Source organism: Sciurus vulgaris (genome assembly GCF_902686455.1).
Source record: "Sciurus vulgaris genome assembly, chromosome: 3".
Taxonomy (NCBI): Eukaryota; Metazoa; Chordata; class Mammalia; order Rodentia; family Sciuridae; genus Sciurus; species Sciurus vulgaris.
The window spans coordinates 34754850-34775186 of record NC_136463.1 but is presented as its reverse complement, the minus strand read 5'-3'; the positions used below and the strand labels follow the sequence as shown (position 1 = coordinate 34775186).

Sequence of the window (20337 nt, the reverse complement as noted above, 5' to 3'; positions counted from 1 at the left end):
TCCTGCCTCAGCCTTCCCAACAGCCAGTATTAGATACATGCCATGGTGCACAGTTGGTATTCCCTAATGACTACATTACTGAATGTCCTCAGTAATGCTGCATTTTACATGAGAAAGATTAGATCATTTTTTTAAATAATGGGGATGGAGAGACACTAGATAATACTATGCTTTACTCTGGCTTTCACAAGTAAGAAATAAACATACTATCTGAGTTACTCATTTTATTATTCAGGTCTCAATTACAAATACAGATTCATCTATTTCCTCTCAGTGCTCAATAAAATTTGAATTCAGAAGCTAGGAGTAGGCCAAGAGGAGGAGTGGTGTGTTTATGTATGAGTGGCAGAGCAATTTATTAAAATTTTGATTTTTGTTCTCCATTCATTTTTTCCCTTTTCATTCCCTAAAGAGGTATCCAAGTCTTTGGGCTCCATTATTTATAAACCACCTGAGTTACTGAGTTATTTTTGGATACTCTGCCTTCTAACTCTGACTATCAGAAAGTCTAAGATAAAAGCAAAGCCTTTGAGAACTGTAAGGAATATTGGGAAAGAGTCTCCTAAACCAAACTTCCTAGATTGGAAAGTGTTCAGCAATACCAAGGACAACAGTGACCTAAATCCTGCTCCTTGGCTAAGATCCTCAAGAGGCAAGATCTCAGAGGAAAATGGCTACATGGAACACCTGGGAAGCTTGATTTAAGGTACTCAAAACCAGCTCAGACTCTCATGCACAAGCTTGACCAAGAAGTCATAACAGTATCTGACTTTAAGGAAATATGTGAATTTGTTCAAAAAGGATTCTAGTTATGGCCACAATAAACTAGAGATTAGGTGGAACCATCTTCCTATTTGTTTTCTTTTTAAAAATTTTTATATTCTTGCATTACTTTTGGGTTGGAGAGGACAAAGTAAGGAAAGGAAGGAAAACACATTCTTTTCCACTTTTGTGTGCATGTGTATGCAGTTCTGAGCATTCTACCAGGAGCATTCTACCTCTAAGCTACATCCCTTGTCCTTTTCATTTTGAGACAGGATCTCACTAAATTGCTGAGGCTGTCCTTGAACTTGCAATCCTCCTTCATCAGCCTCTGGAGCCCCTAGGATTATGGGTATGTGCCACTGTGCCTGGCGTAAGTCTCCATTTCATAAAGTTGGATAATTCAGTCAGATTTAATTTATAAGAAATAATTTTAGCCTTTCCTGCAGTGATGACCTCCCCATGACAACATGCCTGTGAGTTCCTTCGTCCAGATTTGGGAGGAGATCTAGCTCTTCTGTCCCCACGCTCCCCTCAAGCTGATTTTGGATCATAGAGGGTGCTCATTAACCCTCTGCACTTCTTAGGACCTTAACTGCTGGGACCGCAGTGGCCCACGGGTCACCCGCATAGACTGGAGCAGAGAGGAGATAAGATGGCGGCCCAGCTACGCAGACGTCAGGGGCAGCAAGGGGTGAGTTCTCCCTGCTTGCGAAAGATCTCCTTCAACCCTCTCCAGAAGAGGAGAAGAGGAAACACAAGAAGAAGCGCCTGGTATACAGCCCCAATTCCTATTTCATGGATGTGAAATGCCCAGGATGCTATAAAATCACGACATATTTTAGCCATGCACAAACAGTAGTTTTGTGTGTTGGCTGTTCAACTGTTCTCTGCCAGCCTACGTGAGGAAAAGCGAGACTTACAGAAGGATGTTCCTTCAGGAGGAAGCAGCACTAAAAGCAGCCTGAATCAAGATAAGTGGGAAAACATCCCAATAAACACATTTTGGATATTAAAAAAAGAAAAAAAATTCTATTTCTTTCTTATATAAATAGTGATGTTATCCAACTAAACATGACAACAGGATTTATGTTTTCAATTTTTTGTGGGGTGTGGGGTGTGGGTTGGGTTTAACAGGGATTGAACTCAGGGGCACTGACCACTGAGTCACTCCAAGCCCTATTTGTATTTTATTTAGAATTAGGGTCTCACTGAGTTGCTTAGTGCCTTGCTGTTTAAACATTTTTCATTGTTTAACATTTGCTCTTTTCCCCTTTTTTTCTTTTCTTTCTTTTTTTGGTGTTTTGCAAAGCCCTTTACAAAATGATTAGTTTCTTTTTTGAAAATAACTGCCTTTTTTTTTTTGTACTGGGAATTGAACTTGGAGCACTTTACCACTGATCTACATACGAAGAACTTTTTACTGTTTTTTTTTGTGAGACAAAGTCTTGCTAAGTTACTAGGGCCTTACTAAGTTGCTGAGGCTGGCCTCAAACTTGTGTGTGATCCTCCTGCCTTAGCTTCCCAAGTAGCTAGGGTTACAGGGGTACAACACCGTGCCTAGCTAAAATAGGGGCATTTTAGATATTTAAAAAGTTATCTTAGGAGCAAAACAATGATGGTTTTATGGTGATTTCAATAAGAATGTCATCATTATAATAAGTGTACTTAAGATAAATTTATAATTTGAATTTAGAAACTGCAAACAAAATATGTGAAGGAGTAGAAAGAGAAGGTAATCTCAGGGTGGGAGGAGGGTAAGAATGGAGAAAGGAAGGACTGTGTAGAGGGAAAAGAGTGGTGGTGGGGGGGAAATAACAGAATGAATCAAACACTATTACCCTATGTGAATGTATGACTGCATAAATGGTATGCCTTTACTTCATGTATAAACTGAAAAACAATATGTATCCCATTTGTGTACAATAAAAATTAAAAAAAAAAAAAAAGAAAAGGTAATCTCATTAAATGCTCTATCCATAGACAGACTGATATCTCCTTTAGGCAATACTTCCCGTCCCACATGCTTGACTAAATAAATGATACTTAATTGGTGCTTTCATTTTTTATTTTTTTAGTTTTTGCAGTTCTGTGGTTTGAACCCATGGCCTCACACATACCAGGCAAACACTATCACTAAGCCACATCCCCAACCCCTGGTATATTTTATTTAAAATACAAAACAAAATAAATGCTATTATTTATTAATTAATAATATGAACCCTAATGATCCCTAATGTCATAAATCCACCACCAAAATGCAATATAGCTGGTTTAGCTAAAAAAAAAAAAAAAAAAAAAAAAAAAAAAAAACATAGAAAAAGGAACAAAACAAAACAAAAAAAATCCTAAACATTCACCTTCATTTTATTTCTCCCACAAAGATCTATAGCAAACTTTGAACTAATATGACTGAAATCCTATCTTAATAGTGAGAATGAAAAAATTCTTATACTCATAAAGCAAAAGCTCAAATTTCTACCTAGCATTTAACTATGCATATAGGTGAAGAGCTACTTCTATAATTCCATGTACAGATATATTACTTTTTCATTTTTTTCTTTCCTTTCTTCACCTTCTACCATTTGGTGTGTGCGTTTATTTTTTTTTTCCCCAGTGCTGGGAATGAATCACAGGTCTCACACATGCTAATCAAGAACTATACAACTCAGGGGCTGGGGATACAGCTCAGTTGGTAGAGTGCTTGCCTTGCATGTACAAGGCCCTGAGTTCAGCACTAAAAAAAATCCCTAGCTTCCTTAACTTTTATTATTGTATAATATGATAATCTGGCTGGAATATTAAGCTACATTATAAAATAGAAGTTTTTAGCTGTTATCCAAAAATAAGATTTTTAGATTCATTTTTTAATTGATAGAAATTCTTCAGTAATTACAAGATCAGAAAATGCAATATAAAGCTGCTTATGCATCTGCAGTCCCAGCAACTAGAAAGGGTGAGGCAGGAGGATGGCCTATGCCCAGGAATTTGAGATCAGCTTAGACAACATAGTGAGACACCTATCTCCCTGCCCCCCCCCAAAAAGAAAAAAAAATATATAATTTGCTCAGAAAGAATGAACATCAAGAGATCAAGAGTTAGGCACAGTGGCACATGCTTGTAATCCCAGCAGCTCAAGAGGCTATTGAAAGAGGACTGCGAGTTCAAAGCCAGTCTCAGCAATGGCAAGGCACTAAACAACTCAGTGAGACCGTCTCTAAATAAAATACAAAATAGGGCTGGGGATGTGGCTCAGTGGTCAAGCACTCCTGTTATAGGCCAGGCTATATGGGCAATGACTAAACAGACTCCATTTTACCCTGAGACTCCATGTTATGTAAGAAATGCTTCTCCTGTAGGAACACCCAGCCTCTGTACAACAGAGGCTTAGCATATCATGTTTGGCAACACAAAGTGGCAATTCTTATATAATGTAAAATTGTTCTCTTTTTGATTCCTATTTTTCTTAGACAATGTACCATGTCAACAGTGATTGTGTAGACATTAGTAACCATTCTTTAACTTGTACCCTACTAAGGTCATTTTGACCCTCTTCTTCTGCTTATAATTTTACATCTCATGATGTTAGTTTGAGTTTTGAATGATAACAACAGATACATGATTGATGTACTGACTTATGGTATAAAAACCCCTGCAGTTTTGGGGCATTGTGTGAGACAGTCAACCAGTCAGCTAATAAAGATTCTCAAATTTGGACTTCTCAGTGGTGATCAGTCTGTTCTTAAGTTGTGCCCCACAACATTCAGAGCCAAGGATCTTGATGATCATATTCACTTGCTTGTTTTTGGTTGGTGCTGGGGATCAAACCTAGAGTTCTCTGCATGCTAAACGCATGTTCTTACACTGAGCTAAATTCCCGTCCTCATAGTCACATTTTTTTCTTTTCTCTCTTTTTCTTTTTGGCAATACTTGGGATTGAACCCCGGCGTGTTTTACTACTGAGCTACATCACTGATCCTTTTTATTTTGAGAAAGGGTCTCATTAAATTGCCCAGGTTTGCCTTAAACTTGTGATCCTTCTGCCTGGGCCTCCCAAGTTGCTGATAGGCAGGTACCACTGAGGCCACCAAAAGTCATGTTTTTTGATTATGATATTTCCAGTTAATACTTTTCCCATTGATTGAACCACATAAAACTTTGAGAAACAAGAATTAAATAAATTAGATGAGAATATAACAGAAAAATATGGACATATATTCCTAAAATGTAAAGAACTGGCATGACTGTAATCAAATTGCCTCCATATGCCATTTATTACCTATGTGATTATTTGGGGCAAGTCACAATCTCTCTGTGCCTTAATTTCCTCCTTTGTAAAATATGAAAGATAATATTTACCTCATATGCTAGTTGTAATGTATATATTTAAATCCATACTTATAGTGATACTGAAGAATAATGTACTTAGGAGTTGGGGATGTGACTCAGTTGTAGAGCACTCACCTAGCATGTGTGAGGCACTGGGTTCCATCCTCAGCATCATGTAAAAATAAATAAAATAAAGGCATTGTGTCCATCTACAACTAAAAATATATTTTAAGAAAATAGTATGCTTAGAACAACTGGTACATTGTATGGCCTATAAAATAAAGTTGAAGATAAGCATAGTTTCCATCCAGCAATCCACTCCCAAGTATAACAAAAGAAACTTTATATGTATTCATAAGGAAACATTTACAAAAATATTAACTACAACATTGTAATGTCAAATTAGAACAATAAAATGATATTGATAAGAAAACAGATTAAAGATTGTACAAACAATAGAATATAGCAGTGAAAATAAATGGTCTGGGGCTAAATATCTCAATTTTGAATAAATATCAAATACAGAAAACAGGGCTAGACATGCAGTTCTGACAGAGTGTTTGCCTAGCATGAGTAATGTTTACGGTTCAATCTCAGCATCACAAAACAAGGAAAACACAACAACCTTCAAAAAAGAAACAAAGACAGCAAAAAGAAAAACATAAGTTTTGCAGTCTGATTACTTTTAAAAACTTTTAGAAATAAAAATTTCATATATAATAGCTTCATGTGTTTAAGTTTGACACATTTATATGCATATGTGTATATGTGTGTGTACATAATATATACACACATATAGGAAAAAGTATTAAAACATGCATGGAAAAGATCAGAATTCTGGAAATATGACCTAAATTCTTTTTTTGACACAAAATAATAGCAAATTTATTTTTTATGGTACTAGGTATTGAACACAGGAGCATTCATCCCCACCTCTTTTTAACATCTGAGCTACATCCCCACTTCTTTTTTTAACATTTTATTTAGAGTGTCCCTAAATTGCCCAGATGGGCCTAAAATTTGCAATTGTCATGCCTCAGACTCCAGAGTAATTAGGATTATAGGTCTGCTGCCCTTCATCCACAGCAAAATAATTTTAAAAGTTTAAATACTCAAAGACAAAGTGAATGTAAAACAAGGCACACAATATATTTTACAGTGTATAAAATACTTCAGTTCATTTTGGAAAAGGGAGAGCAAATGGAGGAGTGATTATCATAGCAAAGGAAGCTGTACCTCAGGGAACTGCAAAAGAGGGACACATAGAAGAAATTCAATGAATTTGGAAAAACCTCAGAACTTACAAGTACTGGGGCTGGATGTGGTAAGACATACCTGCAATCTCAGCAACTCAGAAGGTTGAGACAGGAAGATTCAAAGTTCAAGGCCAGCCTGATAAAAAGGGCTGGGGATGTAGCCCAGAGGTAGAGCATCCCTGGGTTCGATCCCTAGCACGAAAAAAGAAAAGAGGTGTTCTAGATAAAAGGTCACTGGTTGAGATTAAAAAAAAAACAAAAAAACAAAAAACAGATGTGAGGTCTGGAAAAGTAGTTCAGTTGTAGAGTGCTTGCCTAACATATGTGAGATTCAGGGTTCATTCCTCAGGACTGAAAATTAATTAATTAATTAATCAGAAATATCTTTTCTGGACGGATTACAGGATCCTAGAAAAAAGTCTTCTTCATAGTGACATATGCCATATCTCCATCCTAACACCCAAAAGTGAGGTTTACCTACAATAAGTCTTATTCCTACAGAGCTTTAAATCAGTTCAAAATAAACACAAGGGCTGAGGCTGTTGCTCAGTGGTAGAGCACCATCCTAGCATGCCTGAGGCCCTGGGTTCAAACCCTAGCACTAGGAAAAGAATAAACAATAACATACATACTTATGCAGAGATTCCAAGGATCACCAGAGGAAAGATTAAAACCAGGACACAAAAGAGGTATTTGATATTTAAAATAGAATTGCTAAATTATTCAACAGAGACTATGAAAATCCCCAGGAATGTAAAGAACTGGCGTGACTCTGGAATCAAACTGCCTGTGTATGCCATTTATTTCACAGATGGGAACTATGAAAGAATAGATACCTCATGAGTTCTAGGAAAAGAGAACAAAGAAAAAAGAAGATAATAACAACATTTATTAAAGACTATGTTGCAAGGCATTGCTCTAAAAGTACCTTAAATTACCTTAAATTGATTTTAATTAATTAATTCTCTGGTCACCTTATGAAGTAGGTATTATTATCTCCATTTTATAGGTGAGAAAAATTAGGGATGTAGAGATTAATATATTAGCTAGAAAGTGACAAAGTTGCATTGATAAAGACAGAGTTCAAACATCAAGTAATCTAGGGGTATAACTCACACTCCCAACTGCTGTGTACTACTGCTTCTCTATCAAAGAAAAGATTTTAAGGATTTCCAGAGTAATGGGGCAGATTTAACATGTACATTCAACTTACTCCCTTTCTAGAAACCCTACTAAAACAACAGCCAGAGCAAATTTGAAATATAAAATCCCAAAAGATGAAGAGGAAAGGAGGGAAAAAAAAGCAACAGAGTTTTATGAATCAGAAAGTAGATGACAGAGTGTTAACTGATTTAGCACACCATCAAGAGCCAAGTTCTAAACAGGCAATGAGTAAAGTAATATATATTGTGCATGCCTGTAATCCCAGCGGCTCCAGTGGCTGAGGCAGGAGGAGGATTGCAAGTTCAAAGACACTTTCAGGATCTTAATGAGGCGCTAAGCAATTCAGCAAAACCCTGTCTTTAAATAAAAATAAAATTTAAAAAAAGGGCTGTGGGGGCTGGGGTTGTGGCTCAGTGGTAGAATGTTTGCCTAGCACATGTGAGGCACTGGGTTCGATCCTCATCACCACATAAAAATAAATAAATAAAATAAAGGTATTTTGCCCACCTATAATTAAAAAAAATATTTTTAAAAAGGGCTGGGGGACTGAGATTGAGGCTCAGTGGATATACTACAGAATCCTCTAAAGGCACAAAAATTCACAATAGTACATACAAATAGATAGATATAGATATCATTTAGTATTTATTTCCCGTATTCTACCTTAAGGTAACTTCAATGTAATCAATAAGTAGAGTATGTCACAGCAAGAAAAATCATATTGTTTTGTTTAGCCTTGCTTTTTGAGATACCAATTAGAGGTTATATTCCCTTTGTGCCCAGAAATTACAGCAATCTTTATTTTCTTTTTCATGTTTTTCCTTCCCTTGCTTTCTTTTAAAACTTAAGTATAAACTGAGCACAGTGGTACACACCCATAATCCCAGAACTCAGAGGGTTTAGGCAGGAGGATCCTAAATTTGAGGTCAGACTCAGAAATGTAGCAAGAACTCAATAACTTACTTAGACCCTGCCTCAAAATAAAAAAAATAAAAATGATTGGGGATGTAGCTTAGTGTTAACACCCTTGAGTTCAATACCTAGTGCAAAACCTGTAATATAATATTGCTCCCCGCCCTTTATGTTGCATCACAACCTAGCTTATCAGTCCAAAAGCTGCTCTTCCTGCCCTTTCCACTGCATCCATTTCCCCGCCTCCCAACTACTTTTCAGTCTGTGAACATCCTAGCTACCTATTGGTTCATCAGTCAGCTTGCAAGTATCCTTTTCTATTATTGGTCCCCTGTTAGCCCTGTGGAATTCAACTGCTTAAGGATAGCTTCCCTGCCATCTTTTTTCTCTTGCTTTCTCTCTCCTACTCTCTTTCTCTCTCCTCCTCGCTTTTCACACTCTCTTGCGTGCGCCCTTTCTCTTTTCCTCTCATTTTCTCTCTTACCCTGCAGGGAGACACTTTGTTTGCTTAATAAACTCCCTTATGTGATTTCCCGTGTCTGGCGTGGTTTTCGTGGGTTTCTTACAAAACCAACAAACAAAAACCACTTAAGTATAGTGTTTATAGTCCCAGCTATTTAGGAGGCTGAGGCAGGATTTCAAGTTTGAGGCAAGCCTTGGCTACATAGTAAGACTCTTCTTAAAAACAAACAGGGCTGGGGTTGTGGCTCAGTAGTACAGCATTTGCCTAGCATGTGTCAGGCACTGGGTTTGATTCTCAGCAGTGCATATAAATAAATAAAACAAAGGTTCATCAACAACTAATAAAAACCTGAAGTATACATACATGAAACATTTTCATTGCGAACATTTCCCAAAAAAAGGAATATATACAATATTATTTCTTCCTCCAGCTCACTACTCTCTCCATCACCACTTTGATGTTTCATTATAAATCTTTTTTCTATATATTTATATAGTGTTTCTGTGTAAAGAAACATGTGGTTTGTGGTTTTTCCACCTACTATTTATGTAAATAGGGTCTTAAGTAAAAATAGGCGACTAAAAGTCAATTGGAAAGCCTTTGAATTGAGCATTTTCAGCAACTTACATTGTTTTTTAATTTATGATTTATTATGGAGATCTTTCCACAGCAGTATTACTACAACCACTTTAGGGTATGCCATAGATTTTTATTTAATTGTACTATTTTGATGGACATTCAATTTTTGCTTTATTGACAACATTCTGATTTTCTTCCTCTCCTATTTTCTGCTTTTTTCCCCCCACTCTGTGAAAGTCCCTTCTCAATGTGGTCCATCTCATAAGATTTTCTTTTTTGTTTGTAGTTTTTTGTTTTTGTGGTGCTGGGGATTGAACCCAGGGCCTTGTGTGGTAGACAAGGGTGATGCCATTGAGGCACATCCTCAAACCGTGAATTTCATTTATTTTTATTATTACATCTTATTATTGTAACACTTTTTTGTGGGTTCTAAATGTTTATTATTTCAAGTATTTCTTTTGAAAAATATTTAAGTTTTCTTCTTGCATGGTTCCTTTCTACCAGATTCTTTTCTTTTGTTGATTATGGTTTCTATCTTTCACATATAGACTTTTATTTAGGTATATAGTGGATATCTAGTAATGCCTGTCTGTTCTTTTTTTTTTTTTTTTGGTCCTGGGGATCAAACCCAGGGCCTTATACTTGCAAGGTAAGCACTCTATGGACTGAGCTATATCCCCAGTCCTTAATGCCTGTTCTTAAGAACAGATGATTACAAGCTGATTGGGAGCATATACATGCCTTGTGGATTTTCAATTTTATTATAGGATAACATGGTTGGGCCATTTCTTAGAGAATCTTTTGATTCTAACCAAGATTCATCAAAAAAGAGTTTTCCAATCTGCCTGGCTCAACTGAGTGAGGAAAGAGGGCTTCTAATCTTAAAATTCATCATTTTCCTTTGTTTTTCAATATGGCACCTGTGCCCCAACTATGCCTGGTGTTCTCTAATTAAGAGATTCCTATTTTATCCTCTCAGGGAATAAGATGCAAACACCTGCAAGGATTGGGGAATTGTCAGATGAGGTACTCCCTTGAGGATGTGGAGGGAGGGGATTTAAGAGTTACAAGTTCTTCTTCAGCTACTTTCCCAACAGTATAATGTCTTAATTATTTTCAGTCTTTCTATTTATGTCAGTTTCTGACTTATTCTAGAAATTTAAATATATGTATGTATGTATATGTGTGTGTGCATATGTGTGTATGTATGTATATATTTTTTCTCTTGTGGCTCTGGGGATTGAACCCAAGGTGTCATGCATGTGATCTACCACTGAATTATACTCCAAACCCTGAAAAATGTTAATTCCTTACATTTCAGGAACAGGGGTTAGAAATAATAAGTAGCTTGGTCATGAACAAATAATTTTTAGTTTGCCAGTATTTCAATTTTCTGTAAAAAGAACAAAAACACCTACTACATCATCATTATAAATTTTAAACTATCCCTTAAGTTACAGAATTCTCTATTAATTGACATTTTCATTATCTGCAAGAAAGCCAAAACCACAAAGCAACTTGGGGTTTAAAAACGGTGAACTTGAGAATCTGATAAAATGAAGACAAAGTCTTCTATCAATGAATAGAAAATATTCTAAAATTTAATTGAAAAGTTAAAAGAGGGCTGGGGGTTGTAGCTCAGTGGTAGAGCACTTGCCTACCACACATGAGGCACTGGGTTTGATCCTCAGTACCACATAAAAATAAATAAAGGTATTAAGTCCACCTACAATTAAGAAATGTTAAAAAAAAAAAACTAAAAAATATTTTAAAAAATCAAAATTCATGTTCATAACACTTAAATCACAAAATATAGCATTCATCATGTAGTCACTATAACTATATAACATTCAGACAACAGAAAAACATTAATCTTTTTTGTCCTTTGAAGAGATGTGAAGTCACTGGTACTTCACAAAGTCTCTCTGCAAATGAAGTCTTTGTACCATCTCTCTCATTAATGATAGTGCTGATGTGCTCACAATCTTGCAATTTTTTACTACAATCCAAACTATCTGTATCTCATCTCATGGGTGTCTTTGATGAGCTCCTTTTTTTCCCTTTTCTATGAAGGACATAAAATATTTCCCCCCTTAATATAAAGGATCATTGAGCTAAAAACAATTAAGATGCATGGGAGCTCTCCATCTTCCCTCTCTGCCTAAAAGCAGGTCAGAGATTTACAAAGACAAAAGGTCTTTCTATCCACATACTTCCTGCCTCAAGACAAAAATGGAAATTCTCCTTTACAACCTTTATCAGTTCAGAGACAGCACCACAGCAATGTAGGAGCAGATTTCACTTCATTGATTTCCCTTTTTGTAGTTTCCCTACCTTTGGAAGCCTGGGACTGCTTTTCTTTGACTAATCACTTCCCTAAAATTTGTTGTTCTTTGCTGAAGATAACACATGAGCAGGACTCTAGGCAAGTGCTCTATCTCTGAGCTTCATCCCCAACCCCATGAGCAGGTCTCAAAGCCACTATTTTGAATTATTTTTGAATTGAAGTTTCTCCCTCATGATTGTATGTTGCATGTGCTAATAAACCTGTGTTTTTCTCTTGTTAAACTGTCTCAATAATGAACTTATGAGGGTTAAGGGAAAAGTTATTTAAAACTCCCTCACCTATATTATCTACAGTGTTAATAATGACTGAAACTGAAGCACACTTATAATTACGGTACCTTTCAAAAAAGGTACTAAATATAGTTCTTTGTTCAGTGACTGTCCATGAATCACAGAAGTGTTTAAAACAGGGTACATAGGATTCTGTTCAATTATGTACTGGGACCTAAGCTTCATTATGTAGGTATTTATAAAACTGAGAGAACTTATTTGAAGAATTAATTATACTTTTAGTAAACTGAACTTTGTTCTGCTGTGTGGATCTCAAACTGGCAACACTTGAAACCCTGGGATTTCCAAGTTTAGTATATATATCCTGTTCATTCATTTTGAAATAAAGAAAAAGCACTGCTTTTATAAGACGCAAGCACGGAAACATCAAAGTAACTTGAGACCTAGTTATACTTTCAGTCAAACTCTAGAGGAAACCCTCTGACTTATTTTTTTACACATTCCTTGATGCGTCTGTCAAATCCTTTTTTCATTGTTTCTTTTCTTCAGACTCTTTTCCTCAAGAGACCTAGATACCTGCTGCTAATTAGATAAATTAACATTGACTCAAAGATAATATGATATTGAACATAAAATGTACAGTTACTACTTGGTTATTGAGTTACTTGGTGAATAATATTTTTCAATAATTAATAAGTTAACTTATTAATCTAGAAAAACAGAATAGTACTTTGAACCTTCTATTTTGTGTTTATAATTAGTCAAATGGAGAATAATTCTACAATTATTAAAGACAGCCATTTTAAAAGAAAGACATCAAATTCTTAAGAGATGTTACCTCTTTTAGGAAGAGGAGGAATGGGCTGGGAGGGAATGTGGGAAGTGGGGAAGATAAAGGGTGGTTCTGTTACACCTATCGATAATTATTTTATGCAAACTATTTATATATAAACCAGGTGCACTGGTGCACACCTGTAATCCCAGCAGCTCGGGACGCTGAGGTAGGAGGATTGAGTTCAAAGCCAGCCTCAGCAACTTAGTGAGGCCCTAGGCAACTCAGTGAGGCTTTGTATCTAACTAAAATATAAAAAAGTGTTAAGTGGTGAGTGCCTGTGGGTTCAACTTCCAGTATGAATAATAACAATAATAATAATAAATTTTATTACAAAAGGAACAAATCCATACAATTTTTTAATCTCAAAATTTTAATTTAAAAAAATGTAGAAGTTCAAATGTATTTTTCAAAACCAAATAATCTTCTCTATATAGGCTGTGTAAATAATTGCAATGTCTGGTGTGGTGGTACACATTTGTAATTCCAGCAGCTCAGGAGTCTGAGATAGGAAGATCTTAAGAAGTATGAAGCCAACCTGGGTAAATTAGCAAGACCCTGTCTCAAAGTAAAAAGATAAAATAAAAAGAACTGAGGGAACTGGGGTTGTGGCTGAGTGGCAGAGGACTTGCCTAGCATGTGTGAGGTACTGGGTTCGATCCTCAGCACCACATAAAAATAAACAAATAAAATAAAGGCATGCTGTCCATCTACAACTACAAAAAATAAAATAAATAAATAAATAAATAAATAAAAAAGACTGGGGATGCAGTTCAGTGATACAGTGCCCCTGGGTTCAATCCCCAGTACTGGAAAAAAATAATAATAATAAAATAAAAATTGCAATGTGAGCTGTGGATGTAGCTCAGCAATAGGGTACTTGGCTGGCATGTGTGAGGCCCAGCACAAAAAAAAAGAAGAAAGGAAGGAAGGAATTGCAATGTAAGGAATTTCCAATGGTGATAAACCAGTAACATTCTCTCTTATACTTTTAAGTTTCATTTACCCAATAAATTACTAAGAAAATATCCAACGGCTTTCTAAAATAGTTCAAATTTCTCAAAAGTTCCACCAAAGTACATATTATCTCTTTGAGATTCAAATCTTTTACCCACCTGATGAAATCTTCACATAGATGTCTTATGGCATGTACACCTTGGCATAAATCCATCTAACACTCTCAGATATGAAATATTTTATCTGGGAAGATTTCTTTAACTGTTATAATCTCTTTTCTTCTTCTTCTTCTTCTTCTTCTTTTTTTTTTTTTGGAGGGGAGTGGGGTGAGGGTGGAGCTAGGAATGGAGCCCAGGGCCTTGTATATGCTACAGAAGAGCTCTACCACTGAGCCACATCCCCCACCCTATTAATTTTGAGATAGGATTTTGCTAAATTGTCTGGATGGATCTCAAACTTGCAGACCTCCTGCCTCAGTTTCCCACGTATCTGAGATTACATGCAAGTACCACTATACCCAGCCTGGACATCATCAGTTCGTTCAGAAGTTTTTGATTAGGAGAGTAAAGAAATTTGAAATGATGTCCTCTGAAGAGCAAACAGAGAAACTAGGTGTTTTAGTCAGTTTTGAACTAAAGATTGAACCCAGGGGTGCTTACCCACTGAGCCACATTCACCAGCCCTTTTTATATTTTGTTTAGAAATAGGGTTTTGCAAAATTGCTTAGGGCCTCACTAAGTTGCTGAGGCTGGCTTCGCATTTGTGATTCTCCTGCCTCAGTTTCCTGAGTTGCTGGGATGACAAGTGTGTGCTAAACACATTTCTTTAAAGTCATCATTATATTGTTTTCCTGGGTTGTTTTGTTTTGTTTGTGGCAGGATCTCACTGTGTTCCCACTCTGGTCTTGAACTCCTGGGTTGAAGCAATCCTCCTGCCTCAGCCTCCCAAGTAGCTCCCAGTGCCTCACATGTGCTAGGCAAGTGTTCTACCACTGATCCATAGCCCTTTTCTTTTAATTTTATTTTTGTTTAGAGACAGGGTTTTGCTGAGTTACTTAGCACCTCACTAAGTTGCTGAGGCTGTCTTTGAACTTGAGATCCTCCTGCCTAAGCCTCTCAAACTACTGGGATTACTGGCGTGTGCCACCACACCTGGCCTCAGCTTCTCCTTGCTGTGACCCAAAAGACCAGACAAGAACAATTTTAAGAAGGAAAAGTTTATTTGGTGCTCAGAGTTTCAGGGGTCTCAGTCCACAGACAGCTGATTCCATTGCTCTGGACCCTAGGTAAGGTAGAACTTCATGGCAGAAGGGTATGGCAGAGGAAAGCAGCTTAGCCCATCATACCAGGAAGCAGAGAAAGGGAGACCCTCACCAAGAACAAAATATATGCCCCAAAGACACACTCCTAACAACCCACCTACTTCAGCCACACCCTACCTGCCCACAGTTACTGTCTGTCAGGGGGTTAATGCACTGATTAGGTTAAAACTTTCATAACCCAATCATTTCACCTCTAAACTTCTTGCATCATCTCACGCATGAGCTTTTGGGGGACATCTCATAACTACACCATAACACTAGGTTATGTTTACTTTTAATTTTCAATACTGAAGATTAAATCAAGGGCTAAGCAAGTACTCTACCACTGAGCAACCTCCCCAGTACTTCGTATTTTGAGACAAGGTCTTGCTAAATTGTCCCGGTTGGCCTTAAACTTGCCATTCTCTTGCCTCAGCTTCCCAAGAAGCTGCAATTCTCTTGTCTCTGCCTCACAAGAAGTTATGTACCACCATGCCTGATCTAGGTTATATTTAGTGAAAACGAGAAAGTTCTGGCTGGGCACAATGGCACACATACCAGTAATCCCAGTGACTCAGGAGGAAATTGTCATCTTCTTGGCTCAACAACTTAGTGAGACCCTCAGCAATTAAGCAAGGCCCTGATAAAAAATAAAAAGGGCTGGGGATGTAGCTCAATGGTAAAAGGTCACTGGATTCAAACCCCAGTACAAAAGAAAGACAGACAGACAGACAACAAGTTCTAACTGCCTTCAAATCTAGAAAAGGTTATCACATGGAAGATAAAGGATTTCTTTGGAATTGCTCTAAGGTGTAGAAAGAATTAGAATAAACTGTCCTATAGAGACAAAGATTTTTGCCCAAGATAAGCAGGTACTAAAACAAAGAGGAAATGGGCTGCCTTGGAAGATAGTGAGTTATCTATCAGTGGGAGAATCAAAGCAGTGGCAATAATGTTGACCTTTTATGACTTATGGTTGAAAATAGCAGTGTGTTTATTTCAGAACCCTCCTGAAATGTAAAATTAAAATAATAGACATTAAAGAGATGATAGTGGACAACAAATATTTAACAAATTTTTGAAGGCAAGAATGGAACAGTAAGCTTTGCTTAGCAGAAAAGAGAAAGCTGAATCCAAACTATCTATGAGGGGCATATGATCTCAAGAATTTAGCTGGTTCTCATCAAAGAAATGCAGAAATTGGAGGCACCAGTTTTCTCAGGAAGGGTAAGGAGAAGTGTTAGAAACATAACAATTCATTAAAATTATACACAAAAAGAAAACATCTAAGATATTCTTCCAACCCCACACCATATAGTTAAACAACTACTTCTCTCTCACACTAGAGGAAGAGAAAAGGCTTATTTTCTGATTAAACTGAACCAGAACAGCTATAAATATTCAAAGACATTATTATGTGGTCAGTTACCTATGAGTAGGTGGAAAGAGGGACAACAGGGGAAAGAACATGTAGAGGATATCAAAAGTATACATGAGGGACAAAGTCCATAGGTCACAGGACAGGAAAAAAACCAGGAAATTTTAACAGAATAGTCACCTGTCTGGTAATTTATAACCCACAAAGAAATATGGGGATGTGGCTCATTGGTTAAGTATCCCTGGGTTCAATCCCTGGTACCAGGAAAAGAAAGAAAAAGAAATATGGGAACTGCTATGTCAAAACCACCCCTGGTCATAGTTAATTATAACCCCTCAAAGGAGCTATTATTTCAAAAACATGTCAAAACCATCTTCTGTGGCCAAGTCATTAAGACACTCACAAAGAAAATTTGCTGAAGGCCATACAAAATGACAAAGGGCAATAAATAACTTGTCAATCAGAGGGTGTATGAGGAAACAAGATAAGAATAAAGAACCCAGACTCTGTAAAAGCCACACCATTCTCTTTGGAGATGTTCCTACTCAATGTCTATGCTGTGCCTTTCACTTTGATTCCCTCTAATAAACTCTGCTTTCTATTTTGTGCTTCTTGTTTGAAATTCTGTGGGAACACAAGGAACAATCCCTGTGGCCACCTGTGATCCCTTTGGCTCCACAGGATCCCTTTACAACAACACAAAATACAGTGAGGGGTGGAGGTTAATCACCTTACTGAAAATAAGGATACTTTGTAAAAGATTTTATATAAGCAGCTACCTTCTACTCATTCCCAAAAGCTGGCTCAAAAGAAGAATCTAAAAGGCTTAAGAAAGAAAAAACAAGTCATTTACAAATAGAACCAGGAATAAAAATGCTATCATCTTTCTCAATAATAACAATGGAACAATTATGAAAATAGCAAAGATGATAGAACAATGCCTACAAAATTCTATAAGAAAATGATATCCTAACCTAAAATTCCATACCCAACTATTATCAATCAAGTGTGGATGTAAAGACATTTTAGGTTAATGAAGTCTCAAAAAAATTGGGCTAGGGCTGTGCTCAACGGCAGAGTGCTTGCCTCACACTTGTAAGTCACTGGGTTCAATCTTCGGTACCACATAAAAATAAAATAAATGTATTGTGTCCATCTACAACTAAAATTTTTTTTAAAAAAAGTTAACTTTCACTGGGAATATGGGAATGTGGTTGTTAAAAGTGCTTGCCTGGCATGCATGAAGTCCCAGCACACACAAGAAAAAGTTGGATTAAAATTAAAAAACAACTTCCATGAATATTTTCTAAAAACACTACTAGCAGATGTGAACCAGCAAAATGAAAGAGGAAACCCAGAAAGAGAAGGACATGTGAATGAGGAAACTCAGGTGCTAATAAAGGAAAAAAGCAAAGGCAAGTGCAAGAATATGGTAGAGATCCAGAACCCCACAGCAGTGCAGGATGTCTAGGGAGCATATAGTTCAGACTAGAGTTAAGTGACTGCTAGGCTCCAGCACAGAAATCTTTAAAAAAATTTTCTTAACTATACCAAGAGTGTTTTTTTTTTTTTTTTTTTTTTTTTTTTTTTTTTTTTTTTTTAACCGTCAACCTAGACATTTTTATTAAGTTGTATTTAAAAATATTAAGACATTTGAAAAAAATCACAAAGTTTATAAGACACACTCATCCAAGAGTGTTTTTATAGTTACATTGCAGTGTTTGGAAAAGAAATAATGATAGGTACATAGAAAACTAAGCAAATCCAAAATAGGAATCATTAACTCCAGATAAACTAAGATTTTACAAGAAAGAAAATGTAACCACAGTATATGGTGGCTCAGTTGTGAGCAATATTTATATAATCAGAACAATGCAAACATTATTTCTGAGTTGTAATATATTGGAGTGTGTGTAAGGGGATGATAAATTGTAGCAGGAGCTGTAGAAGAGTGGAAAATAGAGTTGATGTCTATAATTGAAAAAGCAAGAAACAATAATAAAACCATTATTTAGAGGAAGAAGTAAATCCTAGAATCAATTAACTTAAAATAATTTACCTGGGTGCTGTGGCACATGCCTGTAATCCCAATGGCTTGGGAGGCTGAGGCAGAATGATCTTGAGTTCAAAGCCAGTCTCAGCAACTTAGCAAGACCCAGTCTCAAAATAAAAAATTAAAAGAACTGGGGATGTGGCTCAATGGTTAAGCAACCTTAGGTTCAATTCCTGGTACCCCGCACTCCGCAAAAAATTGCCTCAATGTAAGTCTAGGGCATAAAAAAGAACAGAATAAGAAACTACTTATTGTTGACTTGTTTTTGTCATTGTTTTTTGTTCTTGTGTTTTGGGTATCAGAAATTGAACCCAGGGGTGCTTTACTACTGGGCTATATCTGGACTTGCTCTTATATTTTGTTTTGAGATAGTATTTTGCTAAATTGCTGAGACTGGCCTTGAACATACAAGCCTCCTACCTTAGCCTCCTGAGTTTCTGTGATTATAGGTATGGATCGCCACATCCAGGTGAAACGTCTTATAAAACTTTACAGTATATTATTTTGCTATAAAATAAAGTACATGTATTACACTGAATAAAAATAACAATTTCAAATATCTATATCAGTACTGGGGATATAGCCCAGTGGTAGGGTGCTTGCATGGCATTTGTGAGGCCCTGAGATTGATCCTCAGCACTGCAAAAACCAAACCAAACCAAACAAAAAACATATATATATATATATATATATATATATAGATAGATATATAGATATAGATATGGATAAATTCTAGTATCACACTCCCAGGCCAACTGTATGACAGAATATCTGAATAGAATGACCAGTGTAACTCCACATCATGTTCAACCATAAGAATGGGACCTACTTAAAATAAGTTACTCCATTTATGTATTATATGTCAAAATATACTCTACTGTCATGTATATCTGAAAAGAATAAAAGTAAATAAATTTAAATAGCCAAAAAATTTTAAATGGTCATAAACTGGTTAGTCCAATTAGATAAAGCATCAGTATAAGATAATGAACTTAAAGCCCAATGTAAGCTTTGACATATTCCATGGACTCAAAAATGCACCCTTGGGCTGGGGCTGTAGCTCAGTGGCAGAGTGCTTGCCTAGCATGTGTGAGGCACTGGGTTCAATCCTCACCACAAAAAAAGAACAAAAAAAAAAAACCCAAAAAACCGAAAATGCACCCTCAATCCTACCCAGTAGATTTAAGTAAGTATGCAAATCATTATAAAGAAGACCAAAAAAGGAAATTTAAGGTTGCTCAGTAACAAGAAATCTCCTTAAAAGTATGTATAAAAACAATAATTTGGTAACAATCTTTGTACATTAAGGATAGTGAGTTACACTAACAAGTTAAAACTAATTTCTTTCTTGCAATCTGAAATGAAAGATAGTAAGCAATATATTTTTTGTATAATTGGGTTGGGTTAAATGTACATTTAATGTACTCTCTTCCTTCAATAGCTTATCTTTGAGGTTCTGCTGAATTTTAGTTGCCATAACAACTTGAGTAAACCCTTTATTGCTGTTGATATCTGTAGCTATTTATAAATGCAACAGCTGGATCTGTCCAGCTAAATTTCTTTTATAAGACACCAAAGTAATTTTCATTTTCTCTGAATAAACTTGAGGAAAATGTCAGGCACCATTGAAACTAAAACTATAACTTTGATATTTATCTTAATTATAAATATGAACTATAAACTACATAGAACAAAGCATAGCATAGAATGGAAAAATATTGCATTTTCATTTGTTTACTTAAGAAATAACAATGTTAACAAAGCTTCTAAACTAT

At 36.2% G+C, this 20337-nt stretch overlaps 1 protein-coding gene and 1 pseudogene across 2 annotated transcripts in view; one reads left to right on the top strand and one right to left on the bottom strand.

Annotated features, from left to right (window-relative positions):
- The window catches only part of LOC306656368 (small ribosomal subunit protein eS27-like), a 32783-nt pseudogene extending 30905 nt beyond the window's left edge, over nucleotides 1-1878 (top strand). The window contains exon 2 of the transcript XR_013767011.1: nucleotides 1462-1878. The product of XR_013767011.1 is annotated as a small ribosomal subunit protein eS27-like (transcript). The remainder of the gene's footprint in view (nucleotides 1-1461) is intronic.
- PPM1E (protein phosphatase, Mg2+/Mn2+ dependent 1E) overlaps nucleotides 1-20337 on the bottom strand; it is a 160366-nt gene that overhangs the window by 91862 nt on the left and 48167 nt on the right. The gene's annotated exons all lie outside the window — the stretch shown is intronic.